Source organism: Canis lupus, chromosome 4 (genome assembly GCF_003254725.2).
Source record: "Canis lupus dingo isolate Sandy chromosome 4, ASM325472v2, whole genome shotgun sequence".
Classification (NCBI taxonomy): domain Eukaryota; kingdom Metazoa; phylum Chordata; class Mammalia; order Carnivora; family Canidae; genus Canis; species Canis lupus.
In genome coordinates, this window is record NC_064246.1 from 23,041,903 (window position 1) to 23,065,009 (window position 23,107).

Genomic DNA, 23,107 nt, shown 5'->3' on the forward strand with positions numbered 1-23,107 from the left:
CCTTTAGATTTTTCCTCCTCCCCTCTTCCTTTGCTGTCAGCATTCTTCCTTGAGTCACAGACAACTTGGTCTCCCTGACCCAGAGAGGAGGATGGGCCCCAGATTCCAAGAATGACTCCGCAGTTCCCTAGCCCAGCGTGTGACTGGGCTGCCTTAAGAGGACACGCAGCTTATACTTCCTCTCTCAGAAGGGAGCTGCTCTGCAAGACGCCTGTCTACTCTGGAACTACCTTGCCGTGAGGACACCGAGCTCACCACATGGGGAGAGAGACGCTGTGTGGTGGAGCACTGGGGTGCCACACTTGGGAGTGAAGCCTTCTCTGATTTTCCAGCCCAGCCCACCTGCCGGCTGAAGGCAGCAGAGCGAGTACCCTCCTCGCTTGATGCCATAAGGAGCAGAGGGAGCCTTCCAGAAGTACCCAGTCAATCCACAAGTTTGTGAGAGATCATACATTTCTGTTGTTTTAAGTCATTACGTTTAGAAATGGTTTGTTTACAACAGATAAATTAATAGATAAATGAAATTCTTTCACTGTAATATGTATTCTATGCATAATGCATATAAGGTTTACTTGTTTAAAAAAGATTTTATGTTTGAGTAATCTCTACACCCAACGTGGGACTTGAACTTGTAACTCTGACATCAAGGGTCACATGCCCCACCAACTGAGCCAGCCAGACACCTCTAATGTTATTTATTTATCTATTTATTTATGTATTTATTTATTTATTTACCTATTTATTTATTTATGTTTAAGATTTTATTTCTTTATTCGAGACAGAGAGAGAGAGAGAGATGGTGAGCAGAGGAAAGAGCAGAGGGAGAGGACGAGGGACAAGCAGACTCTGCTGAGCATGGAGCCTGCTGCAGGGTTTGATCTCACAATCCTGAGACCACAACCTGAGCCAAAATCAAGAGTCAGATGCTCAACAGACTAAGGCACCCAGGTGCCGCCCTAATGTTTATTTTTTTATTTTTTTTTAACTTTTATTTATTTATGATAGTCATACAGAGAGAGAGAGAGGCAGAGACAGAGGCAGAGGGAGAAGCAGGCTCCATGCACCGGGAGCCCGACGTGGGATTCGATCCCGGGTCTCCAGGATCGCGCCCTGGGCCAAAGGCAGGCGCTAAACCGCTGCGCCACCCAGGGATCCCTAATGTTTATTTTTATTAGTATTTCTGAGCCATTTAAGAGGAAGTGGCAAAAATTATGACCCTAAAGACTTCAGTGTGTAACTGTAATGAACCAAACATCATCTTACAGAACGGTGCAGTTATCAAACACAGGAAATAGAACACTGACACGATATTAGCGATCATTTGGCCCCTACTCATATTTTCTCGATTATCTAAATAATGTCTTTTATAGCATTTTTTTTTTCACTCCAAAGTGTGGCAGCTTAAAACAGCCACTTTTATTATCCCACAGTTTCTGTGGGTCAAGAATCTGGATGTGGCTTAGCTCAGGGTCCTTCAGTCAAGGTGTCTGGTGGCCAGGGTTACTGTGATCTCAGGGTTCCACAGGGACAGGATCCACTCCTGGGCTCATTCAGCAGGTGTTAGCAGGATTCAGCTCATAGCACTGTTGGCCTGAGGCATCAGTGCCTTGCCACATGGGGCTCTCCATAGGGCAGCTCTCAATTCCAGCAGGCTGGTAAGACCCAGAGAGAATGCAGCAAGACAGAAGACACCGTCTCTTGTAACTTAAATCATGGTCTTTTGTAATCCAGAAATGACATTCCCTCACCTTTGCCATGTTGCATTTGTGAGAAGCAAGTCGCCAGGTTCAGGCGCACTCAAGGAGGGGGGACTGCAGAGGGAGTGAACTCCAGGATTTGGGGTCATCGGGGACCATCTGAAACGCCTGCCTACCACAGTGCTCACAGCCTTCTCGTCTCTTCTAATCTGCAGTGGTTTCTTAGTCATTTCCTTTGTCTTTTGTGTCTTGACATTTTAAAATATTACAGGCCAGCTGTTTTGTGAATGTCCCTCAGTTTGGGTTTGTTCAGTGTTTCCTCATGATTAGATTCAGGTGGTGCATTGTTTTTGGCAGGAATGCTTCATACTCAACATTGTAACCTTTCCAGTGTATCACATCAGGAGGGACGTGGTGCTGGCATGCCCCTTTATTAGTGATCTTAACTTGGAGGATTTAAAATGGTACTCAGCACCCCCCCCCCACCTTCTTCCTTGTTCTGCCATTTTGCCCCTGGCCTGGAAAGTTCTTTTTTTTTTTTTTTTTGAACAGGGCAACATTTTTCAATTATTTTTCAAACAGGGTAAACAAAACAATACAAAAGAAGACAAAAAAAACGAGACCAAATCTCTTGGCAGACCAACTGTGGGAAGAAGTGGAGCCTGGAAACTATTTTAGGATGAAAATCTCCAATGTCCTGTCAAAACTTTACCCTCTCCCTCTCCTTTACAGCCACGATACCCTCAACTGAAGGCCCATGTATTGGCCACCATGTCAGCCCAAAGGAACCCGTTTCTTTCGATTGTTGGTCACTTCACCTAGAAAGCCTTGCCCCACCTCTGCCTTCTCTTCTGCCCGCAAAACTCCAGCTCCTCTCCGAAGCCCAGGCCTGGGGTCTTCAGCTCCAAGAATAAGGCTGCAGCACTGAACGACTCCAGGGGGCCAACAGGCACATCACATTCCATCTGCCTGGGGCCCCTGGAGCTGGGCAAGCCTGTGATCTTGTTCTGGAGACACCCACTCCCTTGCCCCCAGCCCCAGCCTCCCCTCACATAGCACATCGTTATCACTAGTATTTACTGAGACATAGATCTGGCTTCTCTGGACAGAAGGGGGGACTAAGGCTTGTCTACCTCTGTGGGCCCCACTACCCAATAGGTGCTTGACTAAGTATTGGGGGAACACAGGAATTTCGCGGTGGCTGCTTATGCTCCTCCTCCCCACCCCTACCTCAGTAGCACCGCCCCTGCTCTATAATCTGGTGGTGACACAGTCCTAGGTTTTAGTCTTTGTGTCCCTGAGATGCTTACAAAATTCTGGCAATAAAATCCCAGACTCCATGCGTCTGATCGGAAGATCTCCCTTATAAGGCCAGCAGGTGCGGCTAAATGTAACTTGTGGACAGTTCTGTGGGGCTCCAATGAGGCCACCCCTTTAGAGGAGAGATGATGGAGTCTGGAGAGACCCACTTGCTCCGGGAACTGGTTGGCGAGCATGCAGACCGATTCTAGAGCAGAGGCCCGTGCCCTGTGGACACAGCCAGGGCAGCCAGGGCTGCAGGAGACGTGCAGAGGGCCTCGGAATGCTTACCTAGGAGGTGACTTACGGTGTCAGTTCTCACCAGATTTCTAGTCCCCTAGAGCAGGTTACAGAACTGTTAATAATAGAACTGAGGCACCCAGTTGGGGTTTTCTGCCAAAAGAAACATCAAAGCCTCCCACCAAGGCCTTGCTTCACAGTCTGGAGCACTTTACTTGGGTCCCCTCCAGCCCACAGTCCAGGTGGCAGCTTGGGCTGGTCCTGACCCAGGTAATGAACAGGGACCTCCGACTTCCCCCACCTGTGAGGACTCCCACCTACCGATGCCCCCACCCTCCACCCCCAACGCCTGGGCCCTGTTCTGTTCCCTTTGGGTTTCTTTTCTACTAATGTTGAAAAATGGCAAGGGTGGCAAAGTGCAGATGTTGAGGGTTTTTTTTTTTTACCTTTTTGGATTTTCCTATTTCTCCTGAACAGGAAAGGACTTCTTGTTCTAAACCCTCTATCATTCCCTAAAATGCCAGGACCACTGTCCCAAAGAGGCCTGGATTAGCTCCCGACGCTGAGCGCTGAGAAGACTCAGAAGAAAAGCCTGGCCAGCCCCAATCAAAGCCCGCGGAGGCCAGGGCACAGGCCAGGATGCGGGCAGCTGTCGGGGAGTCGCGCTGTGTCCTCCCGTTCCCAGCGCTTCCCCAGGCTCCTGGCGGGGTTGGCCTCGAACCCAGGGGCCGGCGCTGCCTAACCGGGCACTGCCCCACGCGTGGGAGCCAAGCGGTCCCGAGCTCGGGTGGAGCCCGTGGACCCCGCTCCCTCCTCGCTCCCCGGGGTCGGCTGGGGGGGTCGCGCTACAGGAACTCCTGCGTGGAGGCGCGAGACGGCGGGACGGCGGCTGGGTGGCCCGAGGCCGCCCAGAGAGGGTGCGCTGTGGTCTTTGAAGGCGCGAGGGACGGTCCCTGGGACCCCCTGCCCACCCCCGCTCCCCCCCACCCCCCACCCCGCCCCCGTCCGGCCGCGGGCAGAGGGACAGCGCAGCCGAGAGCTCTCCGGGCAGAGGGAGGCTCCGGCGGCGAGGAGCCGCCTCTCCGCTCACCTAAACCCACCCCGGGCCGGGAGCTCCTCCCCGCCTCCCCGGGAGGGGTGCGGGGATGCGAGCGGCCCCCCGGCGAGCCCCGGGGAGGGCGGGCCGCCGAGCAGCGCCCGGAACAAAGGCCCACGGAGGGGGTCCCGGAGCGCGCGGCTCCCCGGGGCGGGGTGGCCCCCTCCCGCCCCCTCCCGCCCCGCTCGGCTCCTCCCTCCCCTCCCCTCCCCTCCCCTCCTTCCACCCGGAGGCCCGGCCGGCGCGCAGTCCGAGCTGCGCCAACTTCGCCAACGGCTCCCAAGTTGCCGGGCGCGCTGGGCTGGCAGCTGGGTGGGGTGAGGACGGAGAGGAGGAGGAGGGGGGGGGGAGGAGGGGGGGAGGAGGGCGGAGGACCCCGGGCTCCTTGGACGCGGTGCAGGAAGCCGCGGGCCGTCCGCCGGCTCGGGCCCGAGCGAGGAGGGCGCCGGGCAGCACCGCTCGCGGCTCGCTGCGCAGGACGGCGCCCGCCTGGCGCCGCTTCCCGCTCGGCGTGCGCCCCGGCCGCGCCTCCCCTCCCCTCCCTCCCCTCCCTCCCTCCTCCCCCCGCCGCCTCCCGGGGGGCGCAGACGCGGGCCGCGGGCCCCGGAGCCGCCGAGCCGCTCCGCGCGGTCTGCGCCGAGGGGGCAAAGTCGCGAGCGGATGCTGCGGCGCCGGAGCCCAGCGCACAGGCGGATCCGCCCCCCGGAGGAGGCTCGGCGGCCGCGGTAAGTAGGGCGCCCGCGTCCCGGAGCCGCCTCCCCGCCCGGCCGAGGCCGCGCGCCCCCACCCTCCGCGGCCCGGCGGCCGCCGCACTCCGGAGCAGCAGGGGCGCTCCCGGCCCGGGACCTCTCGGCGCGGGCACCCGCGACCCCCGGCGCCGCCCGCCCGCCCCGCCGCCGCGCCCGCCCCGCCGCGCGGCTGCCGGGTCCTCGCAGCTCGTGGTCGCCCGCGGCACACGCCACGCCAGCCGGGCGCCCCGGGGCCGGGGCCGGGACCTTTAGACCGAGCTCGCCCCGCCGCGCTCGGGGACACCCGCGGTCTTTGTCTGCTGCCCCCGCAGCCCTCCGGCGAGGAGCCCCCAGAGCGACGGGCCCGGGAAGGGCCGTCTTGTCTTTGAAAGTCGGGGCCGGCACCTCGAGGCTCGAAGTAGGGGAGGGGGAAGCGGATGTGCCGCGGACTCGGGGGTCATCAGGAGCGGGTCTGGTGTGGACACTCGGTGTGTTGGTGATGTGTCTGGGTGTGCGCGGCCCTTCCGGAGGCGAGGCGAGGCGAGGCGGGCGGGGAGCGGGGAGGGAGGAGGTGGGAGGGGGTGATTCATAAACTCGGACTGGTGTGCCGGGCTCTGCCGGGTGCTGACAGTGACAGGGCCTGCGAGGAAAGCACACAGATTTACACACACACACACACACACACACACAGCGGATGTGCTTCCTCAGAGGGACTTCCAGGAGGACCAGCGGAGGAGATTCCAGCCCTGGATGTGTGTGTGTGTGTGTGTGTGTGTGTGTGTGTGTGTGTAAACCCCGGGTGGAGGATGTTTAAGACTCCCAAGGTCCCGAAGAAACCAGGGCGGTGGCGGAGCCCTATTTATTTTCACTGCACCTGAAGCTGTGTTTGTTTTCAGATGCCCTGGTGTGCTGGGGCCCCAGGATGTCTCAAGGATTGTCCTGATCCGAGCCCAGTGCTTGGCACATAGTGGGTACTCTCAGTAGTTGTTGGATGATGAATGACGCCAATAATTAGTATTTGCTAAGGACTCACTATGAGCCGACCCTGGTGGCCTCGGCTGGGTTGGAATTGGTCTTTCTGCAGAGGAGGGAGCCCTGAGTGGTTCCGGGGAGCCCGGCCTGATTTGTCTGGAGAAGTGGCCCAAGCAGCATGTCCCACTGGGCCATGTGGGCTGGCACTGGACACTTGGATCTCATCATTGACCTGTGTTCCCCTAAGAGGGGCAGCGGGGAAGTTTCCATTTCTACATCTGGCTAAGCAGGGGATGGTGTTGGGTGTTTCTTCCCGGCTCTTGCGGGCCTGGCTGGAAATGGGTCTCATGAAGGGCCTAGGGGCTGTGTCGTCCAGCAAGGGCTTGACCCTGTAGAGGCAGCAGGTGGAAGGGTAGTCAGAGTCCCTGTACTGAGCAGCGGGCAGTTTCCTCTGTGCCAGATGGCAAGAGTTTCCCAGAGAAGCTGAAACATCTCATGTTCCTGGAACTGGGATTACAAACAGTCTTGGGAGTGATTCCCTGTCGGCATGGGATTGAGAGCGTGCAAGGATAGGAGACAACCTGGCCATGGAATCACAAGGGTATGTGTCATTCCCCTGCCCCTTTGTGACTTGGTAGAGTCTGCATTTCAAGCTTCTAAATGGTCTCAGTGCTGAAATCACCGAAGTATGTGGGAGGCACCAGAACTGTGGCCCCAGGTGAGAGAGGGAGGGAGTGACCAGGACTTGGCCACCTCCAATTTCAGGTGGAATGCCGCAGCCAGTCCCTTCCCCATATCACCTTCCCACCTTGTGTCTTCTGTGCATCTTCTTTTATCTCATTAAGCCCTACATCCCTATGAAGTTAGCATTTTATCGCTGTTCTGCAGATTAGGAAAAATAGGTAAGTAACTTTTCAAAGCCACACGGCTGATAAGGAACAAAGCTGGGATTTGAACCTGGACAGTCTAACTCTGGAAGCATGCTGTCTCCACCATGCCAGGCTATCTCTAAGGTCCCTACGGGTTCTCCATGGCAACAAGGAAGCAACACTGGCTTCTTACTAACACTTGTGAACATGGTCCTGGGGCCTCTGACTGCAGTCCTTTTCCCACACACTCTGCCCAGATTGGGTTACACCACTGGCCATGGGAAATCAAAATCTGGGTGGCTCCAAGCTGCTAGAACCTTCCATGTAGAACGGGAGTCAGGAAATGATAGAGATTTGGAAGTGATTGAGAGAGATTTTGCAGTAATTCTATTGAGAGATGATTCGCTGCTTACCCCAGAAGTGGGGAGAAAGCTGCTACTTTAGACCATACAAGTTATAAGTTTGGGTTTGGGAGAAATTGCCAGGTAAACATCCTCAAGTGGATTACTATATTCCTTTCTTTTCTCGGCTGTCATCAGAGTGGCAATCTGTTATACATGGAAATCAACCCTCACCTGCCGCCTCCTTCCTGGTGAATGTAAAGGAACATGTTGTGGCTGCCCTTCCCACACCTGCCATGTGCTCTGGGGTGGCTTCTGGTCCCCAGGAGAGATGGGTGAGGCATGATAATGTATGGCTCAGCTGGTCCCGAGCCTGAGCTTTCCCACACATGCCCCACAGAGGGACAGTGGTTATTGTCCCCACTTTACAGATGAGGACATGAGGCTCAGAGAGGTGCTGTGGATGCCCAAGGTCACGAAGCTAGGGCACAGCAGGCTATGCTGCAAGCAATGGAGGGTGAGCGCTACCCAGCTGGCCCCTGCCCACCTTCCCCAGGAAGTCCACATGGGTGAGCTCCATGTGAGCTGGGCCAAGGTGTTGGAAGCCTCTTCCGCCTCCCTTGTGGAGTGGACATGCTGTCCAGGATGGAAGTTGGGAGATGGTGTGGGGAGAAGCTGCCCACCCGAGGGACAGGGTCTAGACATTCATCTTTGTATCCGGGCTCCATCCCACTGTCTGAGACATGGAAGTACTTGGGAACGTTGTCAGGTGATGGGTGAAGCCTTGGGAGGGGCTGCGAGCGAGCGGCTCTGCTGGGAAGTCCTACTGCGGGGCAGCCAAGGGAGTCTTAGCCATGAGGAAACACTCACAGAGGTCTCTGCCTGTCATGAAGTCATGCAGGAGGAAAACAGCTCTCCATTTCATTCCTTAAACAGAAATAAGACATAAGTGTCATCTCTTCTTCTCTGATGACTAAATAGATGATAGAATGCTGCTTGTCCTGCCCTGAGCATGTGGCTTCCACGGCTGGGTGTGGGGTGGTCCCTGGCCAGCTGGACGGTTCGTTCTGTGCTTGGAGGTAGACAGGCTCCGTCTTTGGCTCCATTGCCCCAAATCTGGCTGGTTGCTCCCCCCACCCTTATCCACCACCGTGGAGAGAGGGGACAGGCAGGCCATGGGAGCCCCCAGCCACCAGTAACTCCACCCCCCCATTCCTCCCCCTCTTGCCTCTCCCCTCCGCATGTCCCCCACCCCCTCTCTCCCTGCTCCACAAAGATGGCTGTGTGCTGAAGGACTGTGGGTTTCTCTGGGCCCTGAGAAATTTATCGCTGGGGTTCTAGAGGACTCTCTGAAAAGGATTTGGAGGAAAGTGTGGAAAATAAATAAGCCAGTTCCCAGTTGAGCGTCTCCTAAATACCACAAGTAAACAGCCATCCGGGAGGCCAGCCTGGGAAGGTCTGTGCTGGCCTCCCTTGGTTATACCTGGCTCACTGGCTGCTTTCACCAGCTCCCCACTCCCTCCCCTCTCCCTGTCCAGCCCCTCCTCCTTGGCTTTGGGAGCCTCAAAAGTCTGGGAACACAGGGGACCAGACTGCTGGCCTGTCCTTGTGCTGCGGGAGGTTGGCATCCTGGCTGCTGGGACCAGAAGGAACATGTGGGGGCCAGCTCAGCCCTGCTCCATCTGAGCAAGTCTCTCGGCCTTGGCCCCACTCAGCGAGGCAGAGGGTGGTCTCCCGGTTGGTGAGTTCAACTTTGGTGATAGAGAATGGGGGGGTGGGGGGGAGGTTGTCCAGGCTCGTGGCGCCTGATGAAGTTTTGCGTCTTAAGCATCAGTTGAGAGTGGATGGACCAAAGCTAAATTTCGCCTCTCGTGCCCCGACCCCTGGCCCAAGATGGGGCTCACATGTGAAGAAACCCTCAAGGCCTGTGCATTTACCTTGAAGGGCTTTCAGGACTAACCAGAATGTCAGGGTTCTTTGCGTTTGGCCAGAGTCGTATCAGATTAGGTCATATCAGTGCAAGGCGCTGGTGGTGTGAGTTCATGCCAGAGGTTTCAAGGAGCTCTTGTGCTGTCGCGAGTTACTGGGTCTACGGGGGAGGAAGCAAATTCCTGATAGCTTAGGGACTTTGTGCTTTTAGTTGAAGAACTCTAAAACCCAGCGCCTAGTGAGAAGGGAGACGGAAGGCTCTGGATGGGGGCAGTTCCTGGCTGGGATCCAGGGAGTGGCTAGGGCCGTTCCATTGTATGTGACTGCACCGAGCTGGATCAGCAAACCGAAACCTCTGGGATATGGAGACCAGGCACTGCTGGGAGGCTCTGGGTCCTGCCTCTGGCCAAGGAGTTCTTTTGTCACGCTGCGGCCAGGCTGGTGAAAGAAAACTTGGGGTGAGCCCCCTAATTTGCAGCCTTGGTGGGTGAGAGACTGCATCCCTACATACTTACCATCACATCATCACGGCCTAAAATACACACACACACATATGTCCCCCACACACAAATATTTCAGTAAACAGCTGGACATACCGTATACCAAAACATTTGTAGGCACAAGTGCATGTGTGCACACACTCATTCCAGAAGGCAAATTATGTAATGGTTAAGAGCCCATGTCCTGAAGCTAGAGTGCTCGTGGTACTGCTTAGTAGCAATGTGACCTTGGGCAAGTTACTTAACCTCTCTGGGCCTTAGGTAAGAGGGGATGATATAATAGGTCATAGGTAATAGGGTTGTCAGTGAAATAGTGTCTGTGGGGAGTTTAGAAATATGCCTGTACATAGAACTAGGCATGTGTTTACAAGTATTATTCACCACATGCCCTCTGCCCCAGTTATTCAGACCCGAGTTCACAAGACTTCTCAGAGAGGTACCCACAAACTTGTCAGTGAGGGGAATCAAACACCTTGTACTTTCTGGGCCCTGATTCTCAGAATGTGTGGCATTTGTAGGACTAGACTCAAAAGATAATTTATTAGGAAAATAATTTCATCTTCCCTCAGAAAGCTCCTTATTTTAAGACAATGTTGGTACTAACTCTCCCCAAGGAAGGGCAGGAATTCCTTTAGCAGCAGGGGTTTTCAGACTAGGTCCCCTGGAGCCCCAGAGGTCAGTGGGGATCCCTCAGAGGCCTGCTGAGGGTGGGGTTCCAGAACTCTCCCCACCTTGTCTGTTGTTCACATTGGGCTTCTTCTTCTTCTTCTTTTTTAAATCTTATTTATTCATAAGAGACACACAGAGAGAGAAGGAGACACAGGCAGAGGGAGAAGCAGGCTCCCTGATGTGGGACTCGATCCCAGGACCCAGGAATCATGACCTGAGCCAAAGGCAGATGCTCAACCACTGAGCCACCCAGGTGCCCCACACATGGAGCTTCTGAGGGAGGTTCTGGTTCAGAAGAAGGCTCCACGGCTTGACAGCCCCTCTCTGCAGGCGGACGTGCTTCCGTCCCCGTGCGTGTGCATGCCCGTTCACGCGCGCCCGAGCCCACGCAGCCACCTGAGGGGTGGTCCGGCCTCCCCCACTCTCCTCCCCACCTCCCTCTCCTCCCTTTCCCTCCAGCTGCCTCCCCATCTGCAGGATTCCGCAGAGTGCTAAGGGGCCCAAGCCAAAGCAGTGCTATCAGAAGAAATAATTTGAACCCCCCCCCCCCCCCCCCCGCCAGCCCAGACGGCACCAATATTCAGCAAGAAATTTCACAACTGGAGTCCCGCCTAGAGCACGGGCCCGGCTCGGCTGTGACCGCAGCCCGGGCCGAGCGGAAGCCTAGCACCTGCGAGGAAGGGGAAGTCAGCCTGGGTGGGGGGCGAAGAACTGAAACACCCGTGACCATGAAGATCAGGCCCCCTCTCTTGTTTTTCTCCGGAGAGGAGCTGTTTTCTCACTCGCAAGGTTCCTCTTCCGCGTGTCGGGGTGCAGGTGCCCGGCCCCGGCCCAGCCCGCTGCTCCCCGAGGCTCGGCCGGAGGCACCTCGCTGCCGCCCTGTTCCAGACCCCGCAGGCCCAGGCCTTGCCCGCCGCCCAGGCCGCTGCCAGGTGCAAGCGAGGCGTGCCCCTGCGTGGCCGCGGCCAGAGGAGCAGTGGCTTCCCAGCCCGCCGCCCCGGGGCTCGGCGCGGCCCCCGAGGGTCCCCAGCTGCCCGGGCTGACCTGGACGGGGCCCTTGCCGTGGCCCCAGAGCTCCTTTGGCAAGGCCGGCCGTCTGCCGGTTGCTGCTTCCGCTTGGCAATGGCCGGGCCTCAGGAAGCGGCATCGATGGCTGGAGAAGGGATTTGAGCCAGCGAAGAGGAACTGGCCGATCGGGGTGCTCCAGCAAGACAGAAGCCCCCCCCCCGGGGTAGGTGTCGAGGTGCTCAGGGTGCCAGTGGCTTCTCCTAGATGGTCATTCTTCCCCAGCCTGCCCTCCCCAGCGCCCCCTGTCCTCGCTGTCCCCTGGCCCAGACTGTCCCCATTCCCCCAGACGCACGCATCCTGCTCTCTGCGGCCTCTGCGGCCTCTCCTTCCTGCTGTTCTTGTGGCCAGCTGCCTTTCGGCCTCAGCGTGGGGGTCACCCCGGAAGCCTAGGTCAGCGGTGGGTGTGATGGGATGCTCCTGCTGGGGAGTGGTCTGAGTCTGGGCAGAGGTGGTGGGAGTCGTTGCGGACCAGAGCCTTGTGTGGGACCAGGTGGAAGCAGGAGACTGGGACCGTGGGCTCGTGCGCTGCCACAGTTGTTACCCTATGGACTGGGCAGGGCCGAGATCCTGACAATGGGCCTGAGGCCCTCTGAGAGGCCCCTTTGCATTAGGTGGGCTGGTGGGAGGTTGTACTCTGGGCCCCCCCATCAGCAATGGTTCTCAGTCCTGTGCCCTTGTGGAAGATGCCCCTCCAGCCCCTCCAGCCCCTCCAGTCCCTCCGGGATTCAACCCCCCAAGGCAATGCAGGCCTCCTGTGGCTGAGTCTGTTCCCCTGAGCAGAGAGAAGGAGGCCCAGCTGGCAGGCTGCCTCCTGGGGCTGGTTCTAGCTGCAGGCCTCGGGCTGTTCTTGCAGAAGTAGTGGGGGCCCCGAGTGCCAGGTTCTCCTCCACACCACCCAGGGTGCACACATTAGGTGCTTCAGCCCGGGCATGGCCTGCCTGTCCAGGTACTGCATGCCCGCTCATGCCTGACACTGCACAGGGTGGCCTGGGGGTAGCAGAAGGTACCTCCAGTCTAGAAGGGGAGAGGAGACTTGGGCACAGATAGCCACCCTCAAGTCCAACACAGGTGGCCATGAGGGAGGACTTGGAGAGGGCTTCATGGACGAGGTGGGCATTTGTGCGCAGGGAGGGAGCCTGCGCCAAGGCACAGGGTGGGAAGGTTCAGATAGAATGAAGAGTATGGTGAGGAGTCCAGTTGGACTGAACTGTAATTTGCAGGATGTGTGAAGATGAGAGATGAGGCAGGATGGAGCTGTAGCTGCAGGTGCAGGCTGGAGAGCCGGGCTGCTTGCGAGGGAAGGGAGCCTGCTCCTCACCTGCTGTGTGACCACGGCCGAGTTGCTTCACCTCTCTGTGCCTCAGTTTTGTCATCTGTAAAATGGAGATGCTAACGATACCCCCCACACACACACACACACACACGTGGGGGTGATCTGAGAATAAAATGTGTCCCTATACAAGTGTTTAGAGCAGTGCCTCGCATACGGGAAGCATCAAGAAGAAAGAGCTATTATTCACATTTTTAAAATAAATGCAGCTTAGGGATGCCTGGGTGGCTCAGCGGTTACGGTTACGTATCTACCTTTGACTCAGGGCATAACGCCGGAGTTATGGGATCAAGTCCCACGTCAGGCTCCCTGCATGGAGCCTGCTTCTCCCTCTGCCTGTGTCTCTGCCTCTCTCTCTGTGTCCCTCATGAATAAAAATTTAAAATAAATAAATAAATAAATAAATAAATAAATAAATAAATAAATAAATACAGCTTCAAAAGTCAGTGGGGGTCAGATCATAGAGGCCCTTGAATGCCATACTTTGCATTTGCTAAGCACCTGCTGTGTGCCAAGTACTTCATAGACCGGCTCTCTAAGCCCCATATAGCCCAGCAAGGTTGTTAGCAATGTGTCCGTTTTGCAGATGAGGAGACTGAGACTCAGAGAGGCAGGTTAACCCACCCCAGATGGCTCAGCGAGGAGTCGGGGGCAGGAATGAGATCCAAGTCTCTCTGGCGGTTAGGTCTGTCAATGTGGAGGTTGCAGAGACGTGACAGAGGCAGCCCCAGGGGCACAGCCAGGAGCGGTGCACGGATGCTGTAGTCATGGGCCCTCCCTGGGGCGGGGAGGGCAGGAGGAGACGGGGGAAGGAGAGAAACCGTGCTCCGAGGGCAAGGAGACAGGGAGGCCTTGAGGCTGCAGCACACAGCTCACCATTCACAGCCCAGGGGCACCACTGAGTCATTCTGGGAAAGCATGACATCACTGAGTCTCACTGTCTGCTGCCTACCTGCCAGTCTGCCCTCTGTGGTTCTCTGGTGACCTCATGCCTGAAGTCCTGTAAGGGACCCTCACACCCTGGGTAGCAGAGCCAGGTCAGCTTTCCGGCTTCCAGTCCTGGCTTCTCCCCAGCTGCTGTTTCCTACCTTCCCAATGTTTCCTTCCCTGCCTGGGGTCTGCACCACACCCCTGACTCATAAGCTCAGCTGTGACAGAAGCTTCTGGAAGTGGTGATGGGCATGAAGAACTTCCAGAAGTATATCCTTGCCAGGTGTCTGATTGGAACCCTGGGAATTGCAGTGTTGGAATCACTTTTAAAAGTAAAGCCTGAGGGGGGTGCCTGGGAGGCTCAATCGTTTAGCATCTGCCTTCAGCTCAGGTCACGATCCCAGAGTCCTGGGATCAAGCCCCACATCGGGCTCCCTGCTCAGCTGGGAGCCTGCTTCTCCTCCCTCTGCCTGCTGTGTGCTCGCTCTCTCTCTTGCTCAATCTCTCTGTGAAATAAATAAATAAAATCTTAAAAAAAAAAAAGAAAAGTAGAGCCTGGTTGAGCTGTGTGCCCAGCACTATGTCAGATCCTAAAGGCCTCTGCCTTCCTGCTAGGTACAGTTGAGTATCTGAGAGCTCTTTATGTACTAAGCATCCTCAGGCTGAGTGGTTTATTCGCATCACTCTGATTGCACGAGGTAGCCCCATTTTACAGATGCCAGCGCTGAGGCCCAGAGAGGTTAGGTGACTTGCCCAAGGTCACACAGCCAGAATTCAAACCCTCAACTGCCCAACTATAGCTGTGCCTATGCTCCTAGCCACTCCACAATCCAGCTGCAAAATGAAGCCACCGGAGAGTCATAGGAGGTAGGGTGTATGAACCCATGCCTGCCAAATGGGGTGCAGACAGGAAGTGCCAGGAGAGTTTTCATCTTTCAATGTGAATCACTCCCCGGAGTTTCTTGGAGACTGTGGATCTCCAGGGAGGTAGCAGAGAGCACCCAGCTTCTTGGCCATGCAAACAAACCCTGCTGACGTGGCCTTTTGGGGTGAAATTCACGTCTCTGGAGGGAGCACAGGGGTCGGGGGCACCCGTTCTGGTTTTGGTGGGCCAGACCTGGAAAAGGAGTGTGAGTCAAGAGAGGGGCGGAGTGCCAGCTTCCTCAGCGCAGTCTGCGGGCACAGGATGCCAGGCTGCTGCAGCTGCTGCTGCGACTCCCAGCTCCTCCCGCCCCAGCTGCCCCAGGCAGGAGGAGGGGCCGGGGCCTGCCCTGTGCTCCCCCGTGTCCTCACCCCCCCCAGCCTCACGAGGGTGGCATGGTTAGCCCCATCCTCCAGGTGAGGACACTGCGGCTTAGGGGGGTTTTCTGGCTCATCTGAACTCCTTTGGCCGGAAAGGGAGGAAACTGAGACTCTAAGTCTTCTTTCTGCGAGGAGGACGGGGAGGAGGGAGGAGCTAGCCTCTCCTCTGACACCGAGGGTACAGGCCAGCTCTATTCTCAGGCTCGCATTTCAGATTCACTGTGCAGTCACTGGGTCCCCTTGTCGCAGTGAGAATGACCCCCTGGGGGGAGAGAAAAGCTCTGATTTCCCTTGGGCTGTGAGTTACTCTTTTTCCAGAGTACTTTGGAAGCCATGGGGCCCGCCCCCGGCTTCCACCAGAAGAGCCGGCCCGCTTGAGTCCTGGCCTGGAAACCAAGGGCCTCCACCAGATACCTGACTGAGGTGATCACTCAGCCTGTGACTCAACAGACAGGTGCCAGATTCTCAGGGGTCCCTCATCGCCTTTTGCATGCCCAAGTCCCAGGTTAGCACAACTCCAAGTGCCCCCTCCACAGATATGTGGGGATCCTCCAGGGTTCCACAGTCTGTAGGGTGGCTCCTCCTGACACTGCCCCCGCCTTAGCCCCCAGGACCCCTCAGGTTTCAAGGGTGGCCACCCCCCCACACCCAGAAGGGAGGGGACCCAAACCAGTTACTCCCCCTAACAGCCAGAGCAGTAACTTCTGGACCCTTGTCCCTTTTCTTGCAGGGAAAGTAGACTGTTAAGTTTGATGGGAGGGACAATCTTGTTTCTCGTTGCTTCCGGATTTTCCTTGCTGGCTTTGCCGCTGCTTAAATTCAAAGGCATGTTAAAATGGGAGTCTCCACCTCAAAAGAACTTTGCCTCTACTTCTATGAGGAGAAACTGGGATCTGCTTTAAAATTTTTTTTTTGTTTTTTTTAGTTTGATTAAATTTTATAAACTAAGTAAGATATGCCCATGGTCCACAATTGGAAAGGTACAAACAGCTGTATGGTGAAATCTCTTCCAAACTGAGGCTCAAGCTCGAGAGTAGCTGCCCTGGACAGTTGGTGTGACCCCTGCCCAGGGTCATTGCTCAGCCAGTGAGTGCTCCCTCGAAGGCTGTGCTGGCTGCCACTTCGCAGCCCCCCTCGCAGTCAGCTTGGACTCCACCCAGGTGACACAAGGGCCCCCACATCCCTCAGCCCCCACAGCCCCAGCCTGGCCCTTTAGCTGCCAAGGGTAGCAATCTCCTGTGCTCCCAGCTGCCTCTCCTCCACTTCCCTCTCTTGTTTGGCTGGGCTGGGGCCTGCAGCTGGGGCCTGTGGGGACAGATTGCTGCCTCTTGGCCAGACTGCATGTTCAGGGTCCCCTAGGTGTGGGGGTTCATGCAGCCAGGTCCACCCTTCTCCATTGCCATTCCTGGTGTGACCTAGTGTGACCTTGGCCTTCCCTGCTCCTCCCCTATCCCCTCCTCTCTGCATCCTTCCCTTCTTCCCACCTTCTTTCCTGACATATTTATGTGGTGCTGTATAGCAAATGTTAGCTCTAATATATAAGAATGGAGCAAGCAGAGGAATAAATAGTGCCAGGAGAGCAATGTGCTGGAGATCTGATGTCACAGACCCTGCCCTTCATATCTTGGCCTTGCATCTCCTGCTGGGTGACCTTGACCAGGTAGCTGGCCTTCCTCTCTCATCCGGATAATGAAGGCAAAGGTGGTAGTAAGGATCCAGGCTGTGCACAGGGCTGGCCTGAGGACCAGTAGTAGCAAAAGGGCTTCCTGGGAAAGAGAGGGTGACAGATGTGTGGGGGTATGTGGGGGCAGTGCTGTTCCTCTGGGGGACTGATTATTGCTGAGGGGGCTGGGTCAGGGAGCGCTCTGGGGACATGTGGGGCTCAGCCTTAGAGTAGACTTTGGCCAGGCACGATGCCCTCTTAGGCAGCTTGGCCCCTGGGATAATGTGCGTGCCCTCGCATGGGAATGCCTTTCTTTTCCCTATTTCCACCCAGAAATGAACCTTCAGCTGTATTTTTTTAAGTGATGACTTTATAGTTTTTATAATAGTGGTAGATGCTTACTGTGCAAAATTCAAGTAAAATGGACAAATGCAGATAAGAAAGCTGCAGCTCCCCCCTCAGCCCCACCACCCAGATGTAACCAGTTGGCTATTTGGTGCACATACCTCTCTAGGCATGTATACATAGAAGAGGGGGCAGTAGAGAGGCGGAAAGTTTTATAAACATGGGGAAATGCATAGTTTAACTTTTAGGCCAGTGTTGTAAGGAGGCTGTGTGCCCCAAAGCAGCCCCTCTCATCTGTTTCCCTGTCCCTGAGGGCATGTGGGGAGGGGAGTGTGGGGGTCTCTGCTCTTTAAAACCTTCTGATTCAGACCAATTACAAAAGGGGAGCTGGTTGAAATGGGTACATGCCAGCTCCAGAACAGTGGTTTTCTTTTTTCTTTTCCTTTTAAGGTTTTATCTATTTATTTGAGGGAGAGAGAGAGCATGAGTGGGGTGAGGGGCAGAGGGAGAAGCGGACTCCCTGCTGAGCTGGGAGCCTGATGCAGGATTCAATCCCAGGACGCGGAGATCACACCTGAGCCAAAGGCAGACACTCAACCACTGAGCCACCCAGGTGCCCCCTGGAACAGAAGTTTTCAATCTTTGGACCAAAACCTTAGCCAAAGATACAGAGAAGTGAAACAAAAGTCTTATGAACCCCGTCTGAATCCTTATTACACATGATACACTCTGATATTTTCAGTTCTACACAATTCTATTTAATTTTTTCTTAAAAAGCCTGTCCACCTACCAAATTGATTGCAAGCTGGAGTTTGAAAAATATTGCTCTAGAAGAATGATTTTCAAACTTTACATCAGACTTACCTAGAGAGCTTATTGGAACAGCTTGCAGATTCTGGTTGAGGAGGCCTGGGGACGGGCCGAGAATGTGTGCTCCTCCCACCAAGCTCCCAGGTGCTGCTGCTGCTGCTGCCCTAGACCCCATTCTGAGATCCAACCTTCCTCAATTGCTTTTTAAAGCAGTGTACTTGGGGCATCTGGGTGGCTCATTCGGCTCTGGTCATCATCCCAGGGGCCTGGGATGGAGCCCCACATTGGGGGGGGGGGGTCCCTGCTCAGTGGGGAGTCTGCTCCTCCTGCCCATCCCCCTGCTTGTGCTTTCTCTTTCTTTCTCTCTCTCTCTCTCAAAGAAATAAGATCTTAAAAAAAAAAAAAAAAAAAAAAGCAGTGTACTTCCCAGCAGAGACTGCCAGAGGATTTGCTTTATTCAACAGATGAGGATTGTGGAATTCAGGTCTCTGACATTTTTGAGAGTGCCAGTCAGGCAATATCCTCGGGATCCTAGATGCTACTCTCCCAAAATCCAGCTCACACTATTCATATCAAGTGCCGAACACAGAAAAGGTCTGCTAAGCAAAGGGACGTTTATGCCTGACCCTGGTTGAATTACCTGCCTCTTAAATCCCCAACCCACAGGACATAAAACCCTCCCAGGCCTTTGGAAAACACTGTTCCTCTATAGCCAATGAAAGGTGCCATTTACCACGTAGGTTTTACCCATTCTGGTTTTTTAAAGGGAAGAAGGGAAGTCGAGCATGACCATCCCATGGGGAAAGCTGTCCCCCCTTGCTCTGGTTGGGGTCTGCTGGGTTTCATTGGCTCTCCCTGGATCCCGGCTTCCCCTGGAAACTTCCTGGCGTTGCAGCTGAGCCCGTGCATCAGCACCCGGCTTGCCCAAGTGTTAAGCTGCCTCTGCTCCTCCACCCGGGGAACCCTCAGCCCCCACTCCTAATCCTCCCCCTTCAGAGCCTGGGGGGGGGGCCCTCCCCAGCCCTGCAGTCCTCTAGAAGCCAACCCTCAGCTGGGAGCAGCCTCGCGAGGGAGGGAAGTGTTAAATGGGCACAGAGCCCCTCTGTTCCATTAACAATGGCCCGTTGATGACTGGATTCTGCTCAGGGCGCCCCCCTTGACTGGACTTCGGGGAGGAGGAAGGACTCCAGCACCCCTCCTCCCCTCCCCACCCCAGCAACCATTTCTGGGTGTGAAGTTGATTCAAGTCCTCGGCCTCTGCCCACAGAACCTCATTCTTCAGGCCCTGATGCAACAGTGAGAAGCCCGCTGGCCCTTCCTATCCCATTCCAGGGCTGGTTCGAGGCCCCAGGGGTGCTTCAGTTCAGTGTACTTCAACAAACATCTATTGAACGGTTGCTGGGCATGGAGGCCCAGTGCTAAGTAGCTGCGGGGAATAAGAAAAACTGCTGACATGAATTCAGTGCTTATTAGAGTCAACCCCATCCCTGGCTGCCCAACAGAGTCATTAAGGCGCTTATACCGATTCCAGTGCGCAGGCCCCTCCCAGATCTTCGGGAGTGAATCTTAGGCCCTAATATTTTGTAAAAGCAGCTGGAAAAATGACTCTCGTTCCCAGCTGGGGTTAAGCATCAGGGGCCTCCTATCGGTTAGACGCCACACTAAGCGTGGGACTTGTAGTACCCATTTCATGAGGGACGTGCTCGCGGGAGGCTGGACGATGGCTCCCCGAAGATGGCTACACATGAACCCCCCACGCCTGTGGATGTGTTACTTCCCAAGGTAAAGGGTCTTTGCAGTGTGACTAAGTGAAGGATTTTGAGATAGGGAGATTACCCCGGATTATCCAGCGGCCCGATGTCAGCATGCGGGTCCTGATAAGAGGTGGATTTGACGACAGAAGAGGAAGTCAGAGTGATGCCTGAAGGGACTCCACTAGCCATTGCTAGCTTGGGAGATGGGTGAGAGGGCCACGAGCCATGGAAAGCAGGCAGCCTCTAGAAGCTAAGCTGGAAATGTCAGGGCTCTAGAAGGAACACAAGCCTGTTGACATCTTGATTTTTGTCCAAACTGATCTCGGACCTCCGACATTCAGGACTGTTAAGGTAATAACTAGGTGTTGTTTTGAGCCACTGAGTTGATGGGGGCGGGTTACAGCAGCTATAGGGAACGAATCCAGGGCGGTCCCCAACTCTGTCCTACAGATGAGGACGAGAGAGGCAGGCAGTCAGCTGGGAACCCCTCGCCGCCCCGCCCCGTCTTTGCAGCCAGACAGACATGGGTCCGAACAAGCCCAGTCCGCCATGTTGTTTCCTGTGTCCTTTTTTTTTCTTTTTGAAGATTTTATTTATTTATTCATTCATGAGAGAGAGAGAGAGGCAGAGACACAGGCAGAGGGAGAAGCAGGCCCCATGCAAGGAGCCTGTTGTGGGACTCGATTCCGGGACTCCAGGATCAGGCCCTGGGCTGAAGGCGGTGCTAAACCGCTGAGCCACCCGGGCTGCCCTCCTGTGTCCTTTGTTAATGGTGGGACCCATCTGGGGAAGGTAGGGGTGGGGTGGGGTGGGCATGTGGAGGAAAGCTAGGGTGGGCCCTGTTGTTCCCAGGTAGGATGCCATGTTTGAAGTTGTTTCTGGAAGAGCAGAGCCCACGGGCACCGTCTCCTGTCTTCTCTGCGGCATGTCCTCACGCTGTCTCTCGGGGCCACCGGCCTCTGGGATCTGGCCTCCTGCCACGAGCCAGCCCCCTGTTCAGAAGCACAGGGTGGCCGGGAGCAGCATTCTACTCGATGTCCTCCACAGCCAGCAACAGCTGCTTATCTGGGACAGCCAGCAGGCTCCCGTTTCCTGGGAGGCCAGCAGTGGCCTTGTGCCTTCAAAGGATGTTTCTAACAAGACTCCAGGCACCCCGTATCTGAGGTCATGTGTGTCTCTTTGAGGAGTGTGAGATAAGCAGAGGTCTAGACAGTTGTCCACACAGCAAGTGGGCGACAGGTCCTGGCAGACGAGATCCCGGCCAGAGCTCTGAGCTGCCTGCTGCTGTGAGGCTCCCACCTTTTGGCTAAACCTGGTTGCTCAGTGATACAGCGTAGTAGTTGCGTTCCTGAAATGTGGAGCCAGACTGCCTGGGTTCAAAACCGAGCTTTACGTTGTGCCTGGAGGTGGGTTGTGTGGCGCCTCCTCGCCTTAGTTGGGGGTGGTGATTAGTAGCTGAAAGGGTGCTGTCCCACCTTCCTCATAGGGTTGTTTCGAGGACTAAATACATTGATGTGTGTGAAGTGCTTCGAAGTACCTTGCTCACGGTCAGTGGGGACTCGCCACTCAGCTCCCCAGGGCCGAAACGGTGTCTCTCCCTCCCTCCATGGCCAGCGCCTGGGCCAAGTACTCTGCAAGTGAATCGACTTGTCCCGCGTGAGCTTCTATCATCCAGAGGTTCGCAAGGGACTTACCCTAGACTTTTAACTTTATACAAATCCCACGTTTGTGCAAACCCTCCTCCTGCTCCTTCTTGCCCGGGAGCTGCAGAATAGCCCCAAGCACCTGAGCTTGCTCTGCCTCTTGATAAGTCCCAGGAGTAGTTCAGAGATCACCCAGGTTCTCAGGACCCATGCGTCCCAGGGTTACACCATTGCCGAGGCCATACCTGGCTAACCTACAAAGTTCTCGCTGGGGTCTCCGGGCCCTGTGGCAGCACCAGTGGCACACTGAGCCTTGGGTGGCCTCACATGGACCCTGGGCCCGCTCCCAGCATCTCTTCTACTTGGAACCCACACCAGGCCTTCCCACTGATGGGGGCAGCAGCGGCGGCAGTGGGGTGCAGCTGGTCACAGACCATGGGGGTCCCTCAAATCCCATCCCTCTCTTTGTCTTTCTCCTGCTGTGAGGATGGGGCGGTTCTACTTCCTCCCTCAGTTTCCCCTACAAAAAGTCCTCAGGCTTATCCTTGCATGTGGATAGACCCCAGGGTCCTGGCCAGTTCATGATTCCACAAAAAAGCCAAGCTCAAGGTTCCAGTTTGGATTCAACTAGTTCAGTTGCCCCACAAAGACCATCTCTGCCTCTAGCTGTATTTCCAAGGTCTTCTTCCAATCTCCCTTCTGTGGTGAGAGCCAGTTTCCTTTCGTTCTCTTTTCGGCTAAACTTTTTAACTTTTTAAACGTTTTTCTTTTAATTCCAGTTAATTAACATACAGTGTTATAGTCGTGCAATGTAGTGATTCTGTAATTCCATACATCACCCGGTGCTCATCACAGGTGCAATCCGTAATCCCCAATTTCCGAATTTTTTTAGTTTTGAGATAATTATAGATAGACACACATGTAATTTTTGGAAATAATACAGAAAGATCCCATAAACCCATAACCCAGTTCCCCTTACGGTAACATCCTACACAGGCTCCTACAAGATCACAACCAGGACACTGACCCAGTCAAGACAGAGCACCACAGACATCCCTCACGTGGCCCTTTTATAGCTGGACCATGCCTTCCTTAGATCCTGACAATGCTGATCTGTTCTCTATAATTTTGTCATTTCTAGAATCTTATATAAACAGAATCGTGCAGTATGTAACCTTTAGAGACTGGCTTTTTTTTTTTTTTTTACTCAGTACCCCTGAAATTCGTCCATGTTGTGTGTAGTAGTAGTTCATGCCTTTTTATTGCAGAGTTGTAGCCCATGGTATAGGGGAGCTGGTTTTTAGTGGACTGCTCCAGCACAGGCCTAGAAGCTCCCCAAGTGCTTGTGTCTTGAGTAAAACAAGGAACACAGACCTGTACAGCTGGCATCCATCCCTGGTGAGCAAAAGATCAGCAACCCTCCCCTGGCCACTCCCTCCCCTCCCCCCTCTCCCAGTCTGGTCTTGCTGCGGAGCTGGTGCCATAGGCAGCTGCTCTTTAAGGAAGCTGGATGGTCTAAAGCCTGGCTTTCAACCCTTGCCCATTCTAGGGTAGAACCACCCATGGAACTTTAAACAATCAACGCCCAAGCATACCCAGACCAATTCAGTTGTAATCGCTGGGGTGGGACTCAGATGTCAGTAATTTCTGAACCCCCCCCATCCCCCCCCCCCCCACCAGTGATTCACCTGCCGTCAGAGTTGAAAAGAGTCTGCTTGCCCCTCTGCCCCTCCTCCTGCTTGTGCTCTCTCTCTCTCTCATAAATAAATAAATAAAATCTTAAAAAAAAAAAAGAAAAGAATGAAGCAGGAAGCGGATCCTGGGCTTATACACTGAGAGTTTTTTCCTACCCAGTGATCCCAGAAATGCCGTAGTGGAGTTATCTTCACAAAGGTGCAGAGCAGGCTGGGAAAGCTGTGTAA

General features: G+C 55.1%; 1 protein-coding gene across 4 annotated transcripts in view; it reads left to right on the forward strand.

The window, feature by feature from the left end:
• Positions 1-4,540: 4,540 nt before the first annotated feature.
• The window catches only part of CHST3 (carbohydrate sulfotransferase 3), a 34,506-nt gene continuing 15,939 nt past the window's right edge, over positions 4,541-23,107 (forward strand). For 2 of the 4 annotated variants that reach the window (XM_035715259.2, XM_025434409.3), the window contains exon 1: positions 4,902-5,057. The gene's annotated coding sequence lies outside the window, so the exon portion shown is untranslated. Of the gene's footprint in view, positions 4,650-4,901; positions 5,058-5,481; positions 8,984-23,107 lie in introns of those variants that run through there. The other 2 variants (XM_025434410.3, XM_025434411.3) reach the window with 2 other exon arrangements.